The sequence below is a fragment of the Lepisosteus oculatus genome, chromosome 16, assembly GCF_040954835.1.
Source record: "Lepisosteus oculatus isolate fLepOcu1 chromosome 16, fLepOcu1.hap2, whole genome shotgun sequence".
Lineage (NCBI taxonomy): Eukaryota > Metazoa > Chordata > Actinopteri > Semionotiformes > Lepisosteidae > Lepisosteus > Lepisosteus oculatus.
The window spans coordinates 2,478,108-2,494,402 of NC_090711.1; the positions used below are offsets into that span (position 1 = coordinate 2,478,108).

A 16,295-nucleotide genomic window follows, 5' to 3' on the forward strand; every position below is an offset into this window, starting at 1 on the left:
CTGCTAGCCCAGACAGAAAGCATAAATAATGCCCTGTCTGTCTCTTACACTGAGGTGATCTCTTTATCTGACAAAGACACTCTGACGCAGGTGAAATATTCTTCGCCTGCAGCTGTTGCCATTAATTTGATTAAAGTTTTCAAATGAAGAATTTCAATTAAGAAGTAATCTTGGGGCTACATGAATAAGAAATTGTGCCAAGTCACTATTAACATTTGAATGCCAAATGTGAGATAGAATGAAAAATGGAGCTTGATGTCCTAGCATGACATTGGTTCTGTCATTAAACCTTCCAGAAAATGGACAATTATTATGAAGGATCTCTTAGCTAAGCAGAGCACAGGGCTGAATGTCTTAGCTAAGAATGTGCTGTGTCCCGAAATGGCACCAGCTGATCAAGTCTTAACTCCTGCGATCTGACTCTGCATTCAACGAGAGAAAGCAACGTGAGAGGTCTTTAAACGTACCGTATAAAATCATCTGAGATCAAAGCGAATATTTGTCTTTATTTAGTCACTATCGAGGGAAGGTTTCATTTTTACTTCCTTGATTTTCTTTTTTGCTCCATGCTCTTCCAACTACAGTCAACGCGGGTCACGCCGGTTTACTGATATTTGGAAAAAAAAATTAAAGTAGAAAGTGGTGTACTATGGAATGGGACTCTTGTGTTCTTTCCAATCATTTACACCCGTGCCTCACTTGGCGAACGTAATTCGCTCTCGGAAGTCGGGGTTCAGAGAGTCGCCCAGCGATTCAGAGATTCGCCCAGTCTCTGACAGAGACTTGAATCGTCCAAGTAGAATGTTTATAATATTGACCCTGTTCACGCCTAGCTCAGAAGTTAGATAGGCGCGTTAAAATCTGTCGGACGCAGGGGCGCTCAGGACCCTGATGGGAGACGTCACGCTTCGAGAATGACGTTTTCGGTTCAGGTTCGAAGGAGACACCTTTCGTTGTAATGGAAATCCCATCCTAAGCACGAAAAACAGGTATGAAAACGCTTCGTCACACTTGTTTATAGGCCTCGGGATGGTTGTATTTTCTTTCCTTTTTTGCTCCGAATTGATGTTTCCTGACATATGTGCCGCCTTCCCAAAAGCTGTGTTCTAAAAGGTTCCTCTGTCTCCCACCATTGAGCCACAGACACCGCAGAAAGAATGATGTATTCGCACAAAATATATCAACAACAGCAAACGCCAGCCGTTGGAAATGAGCAGAAGTCCGGACAGTTTTAAGATCTGCGTGTGCAATCAGGTCGGGGGTGGTTCTGCTCCGTGTGCGGCATTTTTACACCCCCGGCGAAAAGCTACAGGAAACGCACCTTGGGCCGCTGGGCTGGGCTTTTCATTTAATCAGCCCCGCAAATGTTTACGTTTAAGCACGTCGTCTGAGCAAAAGCAGACTGGCAGCCCGAGGCAATGGTCGCCCTGCTGTCGGGCAGGCTAGACGGCGGCAGTCGTTCGCTGACGGAGGCTGTGCAATTACGCCACAACACGCTTGTCTGGGAGCGACATTAAAAATGGACGCGATCCTCGAGGAACGGATCCCAGCCTGGTCAGTCTCCCATTTTGCATCACTGGCTCGCTGATTAGTGGAAATTGCTTGCATGCCTGTAGCTTATTCTTTTACACCATTCATGCAGGGCTACACAAGTCAATCGCCCCTTTAATGGAATAGGTGTGAAATCGGTCCACGATGTCTATGTGCAGTCCATCCCGGGGATTTGCAGTGCACAGAAATCCCATGAAAGGATGTGCGGTACTACATAGGATCTTTTAGTAGGTGCCAGGATCTCAGGCTGAGCTCGAGACATCTCTCTGGCGGGCACACATGTTGGCGCAGGGGGCGGTTGTGGTGGGTTGGCCAGCTCGCCAGCCTGGCAAAGTAGATGAAGGGAGGAAGGAATGGGAATGGGGGCGCGGCCAGCGCTCTCACACGGCTCGGCTCTGGTCAACCCTAAACCCACGTGTTGCTGCTCCTTGGCATCCTGTTCCAAACCTCCGCGCTTTCGCCTCCAATCCCTCTCTCTCTCCCTCCCTCCCTCGGTCTCTCACTCTCTCTCTCTCTCTCCCTCTGCCTGCATAGCTGTGTGACTCTGACTCCTCTGCAGCCTGTGCCTCTGGACCTGCGCCCCAGCTCTCGGCCATGGCGGCGCTCCAGGAGCACGGGCCCTTCGCTCGGGCGTCCCGAGAGCTGCCCGCCAGAGGAGGAGGCAGCTGCCCGTGCTCTGAGAGCCGCACACCGCTGAAGAGCTCACAGGCGCCGTGAGCAGGAGTGAGACCGGCTTCAGACCTGGGCTTCCTGACTCCTGCCCTGTTGGGACGCTGACAGGTACGAGAGGCAGCGATCACAAGGAAAGAGACGCCTCACTCTATTAGGGCCGTGTTAAGAGAGCTGATTTTGTTTTCGCTGTTACCGCCAGGGGTTCAGTTATTCCCTCGCACATCTGTATTTTGCCACGCAAGTCAGTGTTATTCTAATAAACCGGCTGATTGGCGTGGCCATTCGCTGTTACTAAACCTTGAACAGCTGCCTCTGCACTGAGGCTTTTCTGAACTGTTTACTGTTACACTAAGGCTTCAGCTGAAGTCTATTAGAATGCATAATTGCTCCTGTGCCTTTACGAAAATCAATACAATCACTTTTCATTAGATTTACAGATTGTTCCTTTTTTCTGGATTTGCTACGCGAGTTTGTGTGAGGCTGTATGGTTGAGATGGATTATGTTGCAGGTTTTTTTTTAATTTGATGGTAGCTGCTAGATTAGTAACCATGGGGACAAGTCAGTTATTAACATCCCTAAGAGGAAGTGAAGGTTCCGTCAGGCACAGGCCCGAGATTCACTCACTTCCTATCGAGCTGGGTTATTTCAGGAATGCAGATGAGAGGCTCGAGCAGAGACTCTCCCTCCATGTGCTGTGGTTTCATGTCAGGGCTGTCGTCACCAGGTCCCTAACCCTACAGAGATTTGTCTCTCGCTTGGAAGACCAGGAACTGCTCAGTACACCTCCGTGAAAGAGGCCTTTTCTGGCTGCTAATAAGGGTGTCGTGCTTCAGCCCTCGAGAAGAGTTTCTTAGCAGACTTGTATTAGTTCGAGTAGGCAGCTGCGTCAGCATGTGTGGGCTGAGAGGAACAAGTAAAGGTTTATTCCCTGCTGGAAAGGCAAGAAAGAAGGGTTGAAGGAGAAGGCTCCACAGCTGAAACGCTGTGTTTCTTTTCTTCTCTTTTCAGCAGGGAATGAACCTTTACTTGCTTCTTATCGGACTCGGCTGCCTTCGCTGCGCTCTGTGTTGAAGAGGATTCTGCATTTGTAATTCATGGGTTTCTGCAATTTTGTTGGCAGACGAGGGCTTGTTGTTTCTTGCGCATCTCGCGTTCTGGGTTTTGTTGAAAATGTGTCTTTTTAAAAGCTTTGGTGCTCCTTCCAAGAGCCCTTGTGCGAGAGGGTGACCAGCTGTGGCTGTCCAGCTGTGGCTGGCTGGACTGTAGAGCAGTAACTGGGTGAGCTAGAGTCTGTTAGGCACACGAAACAAAGCTTGCCACTGGCCTGGGAATGCAATCGGCCGATTGCTTGGCTTCTAATGGAATACAAATTATTTTTCATACATTGATCAGACCAGCAGACAGAGCGATAGATAAGTAGATGTTGATGAGTGGGGTGTAGGGGCTGGACTGTTCTTGGCCCGCTGTGATTCACAAGAAAACCCCTTTCTAATGAGGAAACTGCTGTCCGTCACCCTGTTCCCTTGCTTTCCTAGATCAGTGACGTACTGTAGGAAGGGCATTAAAAGCACTTTAGACTGTGTTTAAAGGAGTGACAAGCCTCCGGTTTTACAGTTCCCCACATTGAAGCATTTGTAATCTGTAAGGGAGATGGGACCAGAAATGAAAATAAGAGTATAAGACCAGTGTTAGCAGTGGGTTATTGAGGGGGATTTTTGGTACTTCGCTGGCAGTGAGTGTCAGTGGTCATTTTAAGCTTCCTGTTGGTCTCTGTGTTCCAACCATATAGCAATAAGGGCCCAAGGTGAGTTAACTTGTCATTTCTGTTGTGCTTTTTTAAAAACTTGCCCTTGTGCCCTTGCACAGCGGTTGAGAGTAACATGCCCAAAGTCTTCGGCTCTAAAACGCTAAGGCTGACGATGCTGAGTCCGGAGAGGACCGAGCAGAGCAGACAGCTGAGGAAAGAATGAGGAAGAGTAGAGTAGAGAACTGTCAGACTTCGGACCAAAGGTGAAGTAAGCCGCTCATGCAGGAAAGGTAGTCAAATCTTGAATTGCCCGCATCTTTAAGGCTTCCAAAAGAGGGAGAAGAAGTAAGTTGTTTTTCAATTCAGTTTCTCTTCAAAGTGTCTGGGTGACATTAATAAGTACACAAAATAAGCATCAGTTACAGTACATGTCTGCTTTAATGGTTCCTGAAAGAGTTCAGGAGCTCACAAAGATGTAAGGCATGCAAGAGTTGAAGTGAACATCTGTAGCTGCTGAGGAATTCGCATCTGTAAAACAAAATAATGTTGCTAAGAGCAGCATTGCCTGGCTAAACAAAATGTCCAAACCACAGTAAATATGCAGTTTAACATCCGACAGACTTTCTAATGCTTCTCTGAGAAGTGTTCTCATTTTCACAGGACTGCCTTCTGAAGTTCATCTGATATGCACAGTTCTGGCTGAATGCATACTTACTGGAAAATAAACGAGATTCGAAGTGGCCAATGTGAGATACATACAGATGTTATTTACGTATTCTTTACACAACCAAGCATTAACAAACACACACATGAGCTCTTTAATATGAAGTGCTGCTGTTGGTGTATTTCAATACAAAAGGCATGCAGGAAATGGCATAGCTTTGCTGCAGACTTCATTTCTTTAAATGAAAAAAAGAAATTAAAACATAGCAAGTGAAACTGGATTGGGTACTTACACGTACCATGTAAATGTCAAACTAGCTTAGCTCGGATTGCAGGCAGATATTTATATAGAAAGAAAAAAAAATAAAGAGGAAAACCTTTAAAACAACGCAGCTTGACAAGAATTGTGCTATTTCTAGCATGTCGGCCTGTGCAGTTTCCTGTTATAGTCTCTTAATAGGCTGCCTCCTCCAGCACATTGCTTAAAAAAACAGGTCACTGAGTGCACGTCAGAAATATTCAGTTTGACAAATATACTGACATTAGGCGGGCACAGCAAACATGAGCACAACACAATAACCCTGCGACCTACTTCAGCCCAACCGAAATCCCACAGCAGACACGGCTTCTAATTACTGCTCTCGTTGGGGGGAATTGGACCCCTTCCATCACACTGAGCAGCAGTGCTGTGGCTCTGTCTGGCAGATAAGGTCTTGCTTGCTCCATCGCGGAGAGCGATCATCTTCACAGGATTATACACTGTCTGAAACCGCAGGCAGGGCCTTATCTCTCCACTCTGAAATCCCCCAAAATCCCCTCTTCCCGAGCGCTGGAGCTGGGCTTCGCTCTCTGCTTTGTGTTCCCTATCTTTGCGGTGCTTGCTTTCACCTCCTGGGAGAAGGTCACACTGTTCCCCCTTCTCCCCCTTCTGTTTTCTTCCCTGCAGCAGGAAAGATTCAGGCGCTACAGCTGACAATTACACATGGCAAGCGTTGCTATTTGTTGTGGACCTGGTGCTTCCAGTTGTCGAAATTCTGTATGAATTGCACAATAAGCGATTTTGAGTTGAGAACCCATGTGAGCACCGTGCCAGTATTTCTGTATTTCTGTCCCCTCCATTCAGTTAGGCATCCGCTCACAAAGTTCCACACTGAAAATGAGAACCTAACCAATTCTGTTTTGCATTACTTCACACTAAATCTTAACTGAGTGTAATCCGTTCAAGTCCTAACAGACATGGCTTTCTCATGGGAGAGAGTATATATATTTTCAGTAGTTCTTCTGAGTTTCTGCAAAGGATCGTTTCATGTAATGTACAGTACCTCAAACTACAGGTGCGTTGGTCCTGCCGTAGCATTGTGTATTGCTTGTGTTAAGCACATATTGTGCCTGATGTAGGGACGGGTTGTTTTGTGTATCCCTGTTGTTCAAAGGCGGTAAGCTTCTCTGGCGCTGGAGAAGTGGGATTATCTCGGGGCGTGCTTCTGCAACAGAGAGCGGAGAAGTCCAAGATCACGTTCCTCGCGAAGGCCTGACCTCTGACACCATTCCGGGAGCCCAGACGGCAGCCTGAAAAAAAATGAACCTGAACTCTCCGCCTCGCGGCCCCCGACCTGTGACCTCCATCACACGCCCTCCCCCCCGCAGGCCCGCTAGCACCACATGTTCACTCCCCAGAACAGAGACTCAGCGGCAGCCCTCAGAGCAGGAAAGAGAGAGGAGAAAGGGAAATAATCTAAGGCTTAAATCAGGTGTTGGCAAAGCAAGATTTACACATCTCTTGAGTGCATGGTAAATTATCAAGGCATTAACAGAGTTTTAGCTTTTACCCTAATCTCTATCCCATTGATTTGAGGCTCAACTGGCGTGCCACGAATACAGTACGATACAAAATTTCCTTGATGAAAGCTCATTTATCATTTGTGAGTCTACGGCAATGGGCAGAGAAGAAATAACCTGACCTCAGGTTTGCTTTGGTGGTGCAGCGCACGCTGTATTTTTAGCTCTGGGATTCGGCAGAGAGAGTTTCCAGGCTCTGTGGCCTCTGTCTGGGTTCTTTTCTTTCATCCCCGTGGCTCGGGGGGAGGCTTCAGACGCGTCTGTCTCAAGTCGGAAGACCAGGGATGTTTCAAATTCATCACCTGTTAGTCACCGCGCTGTTTTTTCACACCGCAAGGACCCCAGGCCACAAACAAGGAATCCAATTAATAACGAAGGGATGAAGTCATCCCGTGTGATGAGAGGGCCCCACCTTAGCTAGCTTATGACTCACTTCCTCACTTTGCCAGCAGGTGGCGTGCCAGGTGAGTGGGGGGCGACAGGTTGGCCCTCCTGCACCCGGGGGGGCCGGAACCGACTGCCTCTCTGGGAGTGGAGCAGAAGTGGGCGGCGCCGCCAGGCTACGGGACGCGTGGCGAAAGCAGGACAGATGCCGGAGCCCATCTGGGCGATCAGTAGTGGGGTTAAGGGCTGGCACGCGACCTCGTGCTGGCGGCGGGCAAGACGGGCGGCACCGGCAGTGCACCGAGCAAGCCGCCAGCGAGCTGGGAAAGTAGTTCAGGTGGGTTGCTGTGTCAGCATAGCCTGCAGGGGAATAAGCGAAGGTTTATTTCATCCTGAAAAGACAAGAGACGCAGTGTTTCTGCTGTGGAGCCTTCTTTTGCTGTGACACAACGTTTCGGCTGTGGAGCCTTCTTTTGCTGTGACACAACGTTTCGGCTGTGACGTTGTGTTTCTTTTCTTTTCTTTTCCGCATGGAATAAACCTCTAGTTGGGAAAGTGCTCTGCTCCAAAGCAAAGGAAAGCGCAGGTTTTCCGTGTTTTCCACCCTATGATTTTAGCCAGATGCGATCCCTGCATTGCTGCCTGCTCCGATACTTCTGGGTGTTTCCATAGCTATGGGGAGTGCGGGCCTGCAGGGTAATGTAACAGCGATGGGGACACTCCCCTCCCGTCCGACACCCCGGCGATTGGGCAGCGGCTCACCCGGACTCCGCGCAAGGTCATCTCGACATTTCGTTTCTTCCCCAGCGCTGGGGCGCGGCAGCACTCGCAAGCCACTCCGATGATGGGGGTTTTCGGGGTCAAGCATGAAAAGAGTTCTCTCTTCCAGGCTGATGGCTCTGTTTTCTTAGGGGTCAGAGACTAAGTGAAACAATAAAATGAAATAAAAATTGAGCTCGGACAGTTGTGCTAGCGGTGGTGACCCAGACTTAAAAGGGTTTGTCTGAGCACTTTTCCTTTAACCCTTGCTGTGCCTGACAGCTGAAGGCAGGCCTGCCATGGTTCAGCGCATCTCCGGCGCTGTTTGCTTACTAACGAGAATGCAGCAGTGATTAAACCCGTCGCACCGAGCTCCTCAAGATCACCTCGCTGAATCTTTTTTTATCTTCAATTTGGTCTGTTTGCTTTCTTTCTCTAATTGTAGAATTTGCAATTGTGTTGTGCAATAATGAGGACAGCGATTACTTCTACACCATGTCCTCCTTTATAAAAAATATGCCTCACGTGAGAGAGAAATAAGGCGACTTGATGTTATTAAAGGATTGAATGGGACAGTGCACAGCTTTCCTCCAGCACCTGGTTTTATTTTTGTGCCAAATGAGAAGAGTCCATGTCTGTGGAGGTGCATTTAAACAATGGGAGGCCTCTTTTTATAGACAGAAAGGGTTGTGGGAGTCTGGAACAGGGTTCCCAGCTGATTCTCTGGCTTCTTTCTAAGAAACACGGAGATGAGCTCTTCGCAGTGTTCCCAGCGCTGCAGTAGATCCTTGCTGGCCTGTGCTGTTTAACTTTCCCCTGAAGATGCCCCTGATTCACGGCACGTACCAGTGGTGACATTGCAGAAATATCTGCAGTTACTTGTAATTTTTTATTTTTCCAGTACTCCTCTCTTCTTCTGCTTTTTTTTTTCCAGTTCGTTTCACCTTGGCCATTTGAGGAATTTAAGCGATGTGCAATGTAGGTCGATGAAGGGGTAATAGGAATATAAATATGTAGGTTGTATTTTCCATCCTCTCCCAGGGCTGTGACGGCGTCGGAGGAGCGCGGATTATTTAATTAGCTCTTAGTTGTAAAGGTAGGAGTGAAGGGAAGGACAGTGCGTACTGATATCTCACAGCCTAGCACACACCTCACTCTCAGATTCGGATTTGGGCATTTCCTCCGACACTTGAAAACACTTCTTTTCCTCCTCCTACTGCGAACAGTGTGTGGCTCAGTTAAGAATGGTGATTCCAAACTCATTTAGGCATTTTTATAAAGGTATGATAGAAACCCTAAACTTTCAACGTGATATTTTGCGTTAACGAAACTAACAAAACTCATTACTTTGAGCTTTAAAAGACCTATTATTACAGCAGTGCATGGACACTTTTTTAAGTGGAGTTAAGTAAATCTTTTCATTCCAACAACTACTGTGTGTTAAACTACACTAAATTCTTGAGAAACTGTACAGTTTTGATAGAACACTGATTCATACGAGTGAGCAGAAGTAAAAATTCTGGGCATATTAACTAATATCACACTGGGGGTGCAAATTAATTTGTCATCTGCTGTAAATCAGATTCCTGTGAAAAACCTAGCTTTGCCGTGAAGGAATTAAGATGTCCCAGTTTCACAAAGCTAATGACTCAATAATTTAATTCTGGCACAAGAGCATTTGCTAATGCAGAGAATTCCTAATGTTCACCTTAAGTCTTACCCAAGCAGCACCTTTGCTGAAGTTAGCAATCTGCATTGGGTTAAAAAAAAACAAGTAGAATCCAATACAATAATCATTAAATAGAGTAAAATACCACACTGGGTATTTTTCCTAGTCTTGCAGAACTTTCTCTGTGTCTCTTCCTCTTTAAAATATGGGTTGTAGTTGGGCGTAAATGTGCCGGTATGTCCAAAGAGTAAGTAACTCAAAGATGAGACAGTTGGAGCCTACGTGGTTTTATAAATCAACACAAATACAGCATAAGGAGATGGAAAGCACTTTATGGGAGGCTAGAAAAGAACATGATCCAAGATCCATAAGAAAAGGAGAAAAATGAATCGCAAGAACAATCTGTGAAAGCCAGGACAGAGGTAGAAGTGTTGCAATGGATTGTATAATAATTTACTATTAATATGACAGCTGAAGAACAGTAAAAGGTGGTGTAAAATGTCTCGGATGTAATAAAAGGAAACCTCTGCTCGGGGGATTCCAATCCAGGTTTTGGGGAGCCTCGGTCCAGTTATTCTTGTATTTATTATTCTGGTTCAGAAGATTGGCAAGATAAATCAAGCGATTAAGCTATTAAGAGAACTCTGATCCTTAAGGGCTGAAATATACACTGAAGACATTGCAAGGTCAGTTTGGTGGAAATCAGGTCTGGGCAAACACCTGGCAAATAATATTTAATGTAGATGTGAAGAGTGTTACGTACAGGTAGTGAAAACATAAACTATAAAAATCAGACGGGCAACGTGCTACTGTATATGACATATCATGTACATCATCTAGACAGTGTGGGGAAGCAAGAAAAAGATAAAATGATAAGATGTTAAGTCAAAGGTGGAGAAATTAAAATAAAGTGCGTTATATCAAAAGTGTAAAATGTACTAGTACAACCTCAGTGAGAATATTGCATGCAATTGTGTTCACCACGTTACACAAAATACTGCAGCTCAGGAATCAGTCTGGAGAAGAACGACCAGGTACATTCTTTCAAGGAAGTGAGCATAAAGGGATATCCTGAACAGGGTAGACTCTGAGTGGGTGGTGTTGTGCAGCCTTCCCTTGTGCCTGTGGGGAGTGGTGGAAACGTGCCTGGTGATCTTCACTCATGATGAACTGCCCAGACAAATAGCTACACGTGTGCGGCTTGGTTTTGCTCTTTCATTTCTCATACTGTATGTGCTTAGAGGAAAGGTCCTCTTTCTGCAGCAATGTGCTCAAGGGTCTCCTACATTATGAAAGATCCCTAAATGAAACCTTTAACCATTTTTTATTCATGGAAGTCCAGAGGAGGACTCCTTAATCTGCACCTCTTCTTTCATGCTCTTGTAAAAGAAGGAATTAAGTCTTAGCTCCCTGCTTCATTTCTAAATTCTTCAGTCTACCTTTGAGTCTACCTGCTGTATGTATTTTGTTCCAGGTAAGTAAAGAAGTTTGCTCCCAGTGCTGTTAAACTGTGATTGGTTTGAAGTCAAGGAGTTGTGTGAGGGTAACGCTAGAGATGAGGCAGACAGGAACTTGTGATAATTGTAGCAGATAGCCAGTGCAGTGATGATTCTGTATCATACTGCTCAATCAATCAGTCAATGAACCAATCAATCAATTAAAGGCTGGTGGCCCAACACTGAGCTTGTATCTCGATATTCAGTCCTATTGCCCTTTATTGGTGCATATTGTGGAAGGTCAGAGTCTTCTATTTACAGAATCGGAACTCGCCATGACCCACGCTGCAGTCTTGTCACAGACCCAGATCAGGCAGGGACCTGCTGGGTCCTGAGTTCTTGGCGCCCCCCTGGAAATGGAAACCTGTTTGGAAACATGGGCTGAAGATCCTGCAGAAGCAAATCAGAGGGAACGGTGATCCTTCAAGTTTTTTTTTGTTTTCTTTTTATTTTCCTTTGTTGCCTTTTGAGCCAGAAAGCAGCTGGAGGGGACAGGCGGACGTTTTTTTTTTCTGACCAGGTAATGACGGGGGCCTGTACCTCTCATGCAGGTTCGTACTGCCGATCTGCTGGAGGGAGGCTTCAATAGCGAAGGCTGTCAAGACATCACACACTTCTGCGTCCTGCTGTACTCCCTGCTCCCTCGCTACAGTTTGCTAACTAGCAACCTAGTGCAAGAGCAAATGCAGAGAATGCCAGAGGTTACTATCCTGTATCAATTAGCCTCTACCCAGGAGGCAGCTCTGAATTCTGTGGCATGGTGTGATACTCATTCAACTTTATTTTGATCTTGGCAGAAGACCTTGGCTGTTTGTGGGGCCTCATGGGAGACGTCTTCCATGCTATGCTGAAGTTTTCACCCTTGCAGAACTTCACCTGGGCCAGATTTGCTCACTGGCTCCAAAACAGGACAGGTGTGCTTTAGCCCTCTGCAGGGCGTGCATACCTTATTCCTTCTAAACAGGTTCTCTGCCGATACTTTTAAACTAGACCTGTTTATATCTCATGACAGAACTTGCTAACAGCCTCTACACACCCTGTTCGAACCCACAGCTCTCACCGGCATGGCATTGCTGCAGTGTTAATAGGTGGGGGCTGCAGTAGGAGAGAAATCAGCTCTTGTCTGGTCTTCAGGAGCAGCCCTTGCAGCCGCCTTAAGAGTGCAAAGATGTGAAAACAGCAAATTTCAAAACTATTTCGCAATTTAAAAACAAACTCACCAGTGTGTTTAGCAGTAATGGGAGCAGTATCACTAGTGGGAGAAGCAGCAGCAGCAGCAGTAATGGGAGCAGTATCACTAGTGGGAGGAGCAGCAGCAGCAGCAGTAATGGGAGCAGTATCACTAGTGGGAGGAGCAACAGCACCAGTAATGGGAGCAGTATCACTAGTGGGAGGAGCAGCAGCAGTAGTGGGAGCAGTATCACTAGTGGGAGGAGCAGTATCACTAGTGGGAGGAGCAGCAGCAGTAATGGGAGCAGTATCACTAGTGGGAGGAGCAGTATCACTAGTCGGAGGAGCAGCAGCAGCAGTAATGGGAGCAGTATCACTAACGGGAGTAGCAACAGCACCAGTAATGGGAGCAGTATCACTAGTGGGAGGAGGAGCCACAGGAGGAGTAACAGTAGCAGTTATAGGTAATTTGTGAACCACCTATGACAGATTTGTATGAGACCTCAATGGTTATAGCTGTTTCTGCAAACAGTCTTGTCTTCTGCTGTTCTGTGCCAGTTTGCCAGCTCCTGCTGTGTGGAGAATGTCTGTATTGACGTGTATCAGGAAGAATCACTTGCTGCTTTGAGATCTGTCATATTTCCATTTTTATCTGGTCTCATGATGTCTCACATATATTTATATGTCTGTCAAATTAATATCACAGTATCATGTCTTTAATTAGTATTTAGTATAATAATTAGATTCAGAAAGTGTCCTGCATTGGTAAAATTGTAAATGTTAAGGACAACATGGTTATTCTACACTAATTCAATATATTAGTAAGTCACCCACTGTATTAAAATTTACACAGGATGATACATTGCAGATAAGGAGAAATTGAGTCTGAAGGTGTTTTTTCATTCCCCTCAGTAGAAGTAATTAAGGATTATTATGCCATGATAATTGATTAGGCTGTGCATGAAATCCAATATATTGCATTAAAAAATTAGTTTCTTCCAATTAATCCCTGATCAAAATAGAAATCAGGTTTGCATTGAGTGTGCCAGGATATCAGTCAAGGCTAGTCAACGCCCCGTGATAAGAATTAAAAAAAACAGTTTTTCTATCGAAGAATGAACAGGAAACTTAAATTGATTGATGCCATGCAGCCAACCTCTATATTGGCTGTAAATAAAGGATTTAAAGTACCTTGGTGTGGAATACACACAAATAACAAGTGCCATTCCTTTTTTTCCACCCAGTTCCAGTTTCTTAACGGCCGGTCCAGGGCTCTTGTCTCTTGTGGCCCCCGTACGTCTGACGTCTGAAAACAGAGCAGAGCTGCAAAGCTTCAATCAACTCAAGTCAAATTACTGCCAAATTAAATTTTGCCTCCGGGACATCTTCAGGCTGAAATCTGCTGCTCTGAAAGGCTAAACCAACCCTCCTGTCCTTGCTTTGAAGCTGAGCTGCAGATACCTGTGCTGCTGTGTGAAGGTGTGGGCTTGTTTGTGAGTGTGTGTGATGGTGTGCGCCCATTTGTGTGTGTTGAGACTGTTAACTAATTGCAGAGACAGATAGGAGGTTTAGCACTTATGTTTTTTTCCTTTTTTTCTAGTTATCTTTGTCAACGCTTCTGTATTCCTGGTGTGAGCATTGGAAAAAAAAAACTGCAAATCATTTATAGCGTTTTGCCGTTGTTTTCATGTGAAGGATTGTTTTTATCTTTTATACAACACCATGATAATCTCAAAATTGGTGAAATCCTAACACCTGTAATCTTATGCCTGCAGTTCCTGTGTAATCCAGTGGTTACTCGAAGCACCGATGACCTCGCATCTGTAAAAGGCTGTTTGTGTTTAAAACGCTTCTTTTGTTAACAGTATGTCCTTGTAATTCTGACAACGCCTAGACTGCAAACCGCTACAAATTAGTAAAGAAAACAAGTTTTTAGAAAGGTAAGAACACTTACGTTCCATCATCCAGTTGCTAGATGAGGGGGCTGCGAGAATTGTAACTTCTGTTATCTGAACTCAGCCGGGGGAAACAGACAGAGAAAGATAAAGGAGAGGAGAAAATGTCTTCTTCCTCTCATGTGATTGTACCTTGACTTTGGCTGAAATAAAGGCCTGACGAACGCTTCACCTCTGTAGCCTGGACCCCTATTCTGCTCCTGGTCTCCTGAAGAGGGGTCCCCTCACCCGCACCAGTAGAACTGTTCCAGACAGCGCTATTGAGAAACCAGTAAGAGATTCATCCTTCCAGGCGCCACCTTTGTCAGCATTGTCTCTGTTTGTCCTCATCTTTGTCGCTTTAGGATCGGTTTTGAAATGCTTTGGCCTGCACAGTCTGGGATCATCTGGATCCTGGCTATGGGTAACATCGGCAGAGCACAGCTGCCTTCACTCTAGCGAGTGCATTATTGGGGGTCCCTAAAACAAAAGCACCAGTTCTTTTTCTGATGAGGGTTTCTGCAGCTGTGTTCCTTAGCTGAGAGGAGCTCTCTTCTCCAGTGTGCTATAGCAGTTTGGTCTCTGGACCCCTGAACACAGATTGTGAGTTTTAATCCCAGGTAGGTGATGTGCATGTTAGTAAGGTACTTTACCCAGTTTACCATTTGTCACTTGTAACTGTAGCCTGGATTTCTGTCACTGTTTGTAACACACGCGGCGCGGCAGGTGCTTGGGTTGACTGGTGGTCAGCTCTCTGGGTGTGTAACTGGAAGGCTGTTGGTACAAGAAGGTACTGATGGAGGTCGAAAGTAGAGTAGATCTGAGAACTGATGATGAGGTGAGAATTTTTTAACCTCTCTATAAATGTGAGCTTGGGCTACAGCAAGGTTATGGCAATACGTCAGTATAGTATTTACTGAAAGCGAGAGTGTATTTTGCACTTCATTCAATCTTTATTCGTAATTGTGCTTGGGTTTGTCAGTACTTGCTGCTGATGCACTGAAAGCTTATAAGGAAATCCTGCTTCTCAGGAAATGAAGTGTGGGGATATGGTCTGCAGTACGTCTTGTGTTCTTACTCAGAACTGGCTTATTCCAGACAGCCAGTCACACGGCATCTCTGGGAGAGAGAATGATGTCACTATCTGTCTGTTTTTGCAGATGGATATGATATTTTTGCAATAAATACACAATGATTGTGTTTTCTTCACTTTTATTGAACCTTTCCGTATCATATGTGCATTATTAAGTAATGCACATATTAACTGTAAAATAAGTAGTCTATATATATATACACTTACATGTTAGAAATGGTACATACCTAAGGTATTGTAGGAATTTGAGCTTTATCACTTTTTGATGGTAACCAAAAATCGGCAGTATTATAAAAATTTGGAAGAGTTAATTTCATAAATGAATGCGTTTGGAGCCACATGCTTGTGTAAGAAGAAATGAATGGCTGCACATTACGTAGCAGAGTCTGTGTCTGTGTCTGTGATCCGGCTTTGATGCCGATAATGATCCCAGCGAAGGTGAAGTCCACAGAGGACCTGCAGTAACCCCCTGTCTGGGACACACATGCAGCTGTACCCTGTGCATGCGGCAGGAAAGGCTGTTTCTTGTGAATGACAAAAATACAACAAAATATGTACATATAATACGTAATTAATAATAATGCATCAGCGAATCGTCTGATGCAAATTAGGAGGGGGGATGGAGCAGTTCCATTATAATACAGAATTGCCCCAGGCTTCCAGTTAATTTAAAGAAATAAATCATTCTCCTGTCTTCCTGTAATGATCCATTACTGGGAATATAATTGTCACTGTTACTGTCAAAGACAAGAGGGAGGGGGGTTGGCTGTTTTTCTCGCAGGCCTTCTGTCCCCCCTCCCTCCCTCCCTCCCTCCCTCCTGCCACCCAGCTCGTGTCCCTGTGAGCCGCAGGACTGACTCCCATCTCGCCCCCGAGTCTGTTGACTGTGATTAAGGGCTGCTGGGAGTTTCTTTTAACGTTTCATCGAAGGGCGCGGAGGTGGGCGGAGCCGGGACCTCCCCTGGCCCGCCGCCTGTGTGCTGTCTACCCTAGCCGCCGGGGGGGGGTACCCCGCAACTCGGCTCGTTGCTCTCGAGGCTACAGTGGGAGAGACACCAGGGGTTCCCAATCCTGGAGCCGGTGACCCGCACCCCTGCCGGTTTTCATCGATGCCCCACCTTCGTGGGCTAACGGAAGCCTGGACTGACCCCGGGAGCCGCTTCAGTGGGATGTTTGCGTTTTGTTTCGAGGCACGTGTCTGGGATTTGGCTTCACTTGCACGACGCGAAGCGGGTTACAGCCCCAGCCTGTTGTAAGAGCCGGGCCCAGATGGGCCGCATGAGGTCTCACTGCTGTTATTGCTGTTAATGAAGGGTG

General features: G+C 46.0%; 1 protein-coding gene across 2 annotated transcripts in view; it reads left to right on the plus strand.

Moving 5' to 3' along the window:
* The first annotated feature begins 861 nt into the window (after window positions 1-861).
* The window catches only part of pnp4a (purine nucleoside phosphorylase 4a), a 68,135-nt gene continuing 52,701 nt past the window's right edge, over window positions 862-16,295 (plus strand). The window contains exons 1-2 of one of the 2 annotated variants that reach the window (XM_069179354.1): window positions 862-989; window positions 2,086-2,331. The gene's annotated coding sequence lies outside the window, so the exon portion shown is untranslated. Of the gene's footprint in view, window positions 990-2,056; window positions 2,332-16,295 lie in introns of those variants that run through there. The other variant, XM_006639719.3, reaches the window with a different exon arrangement.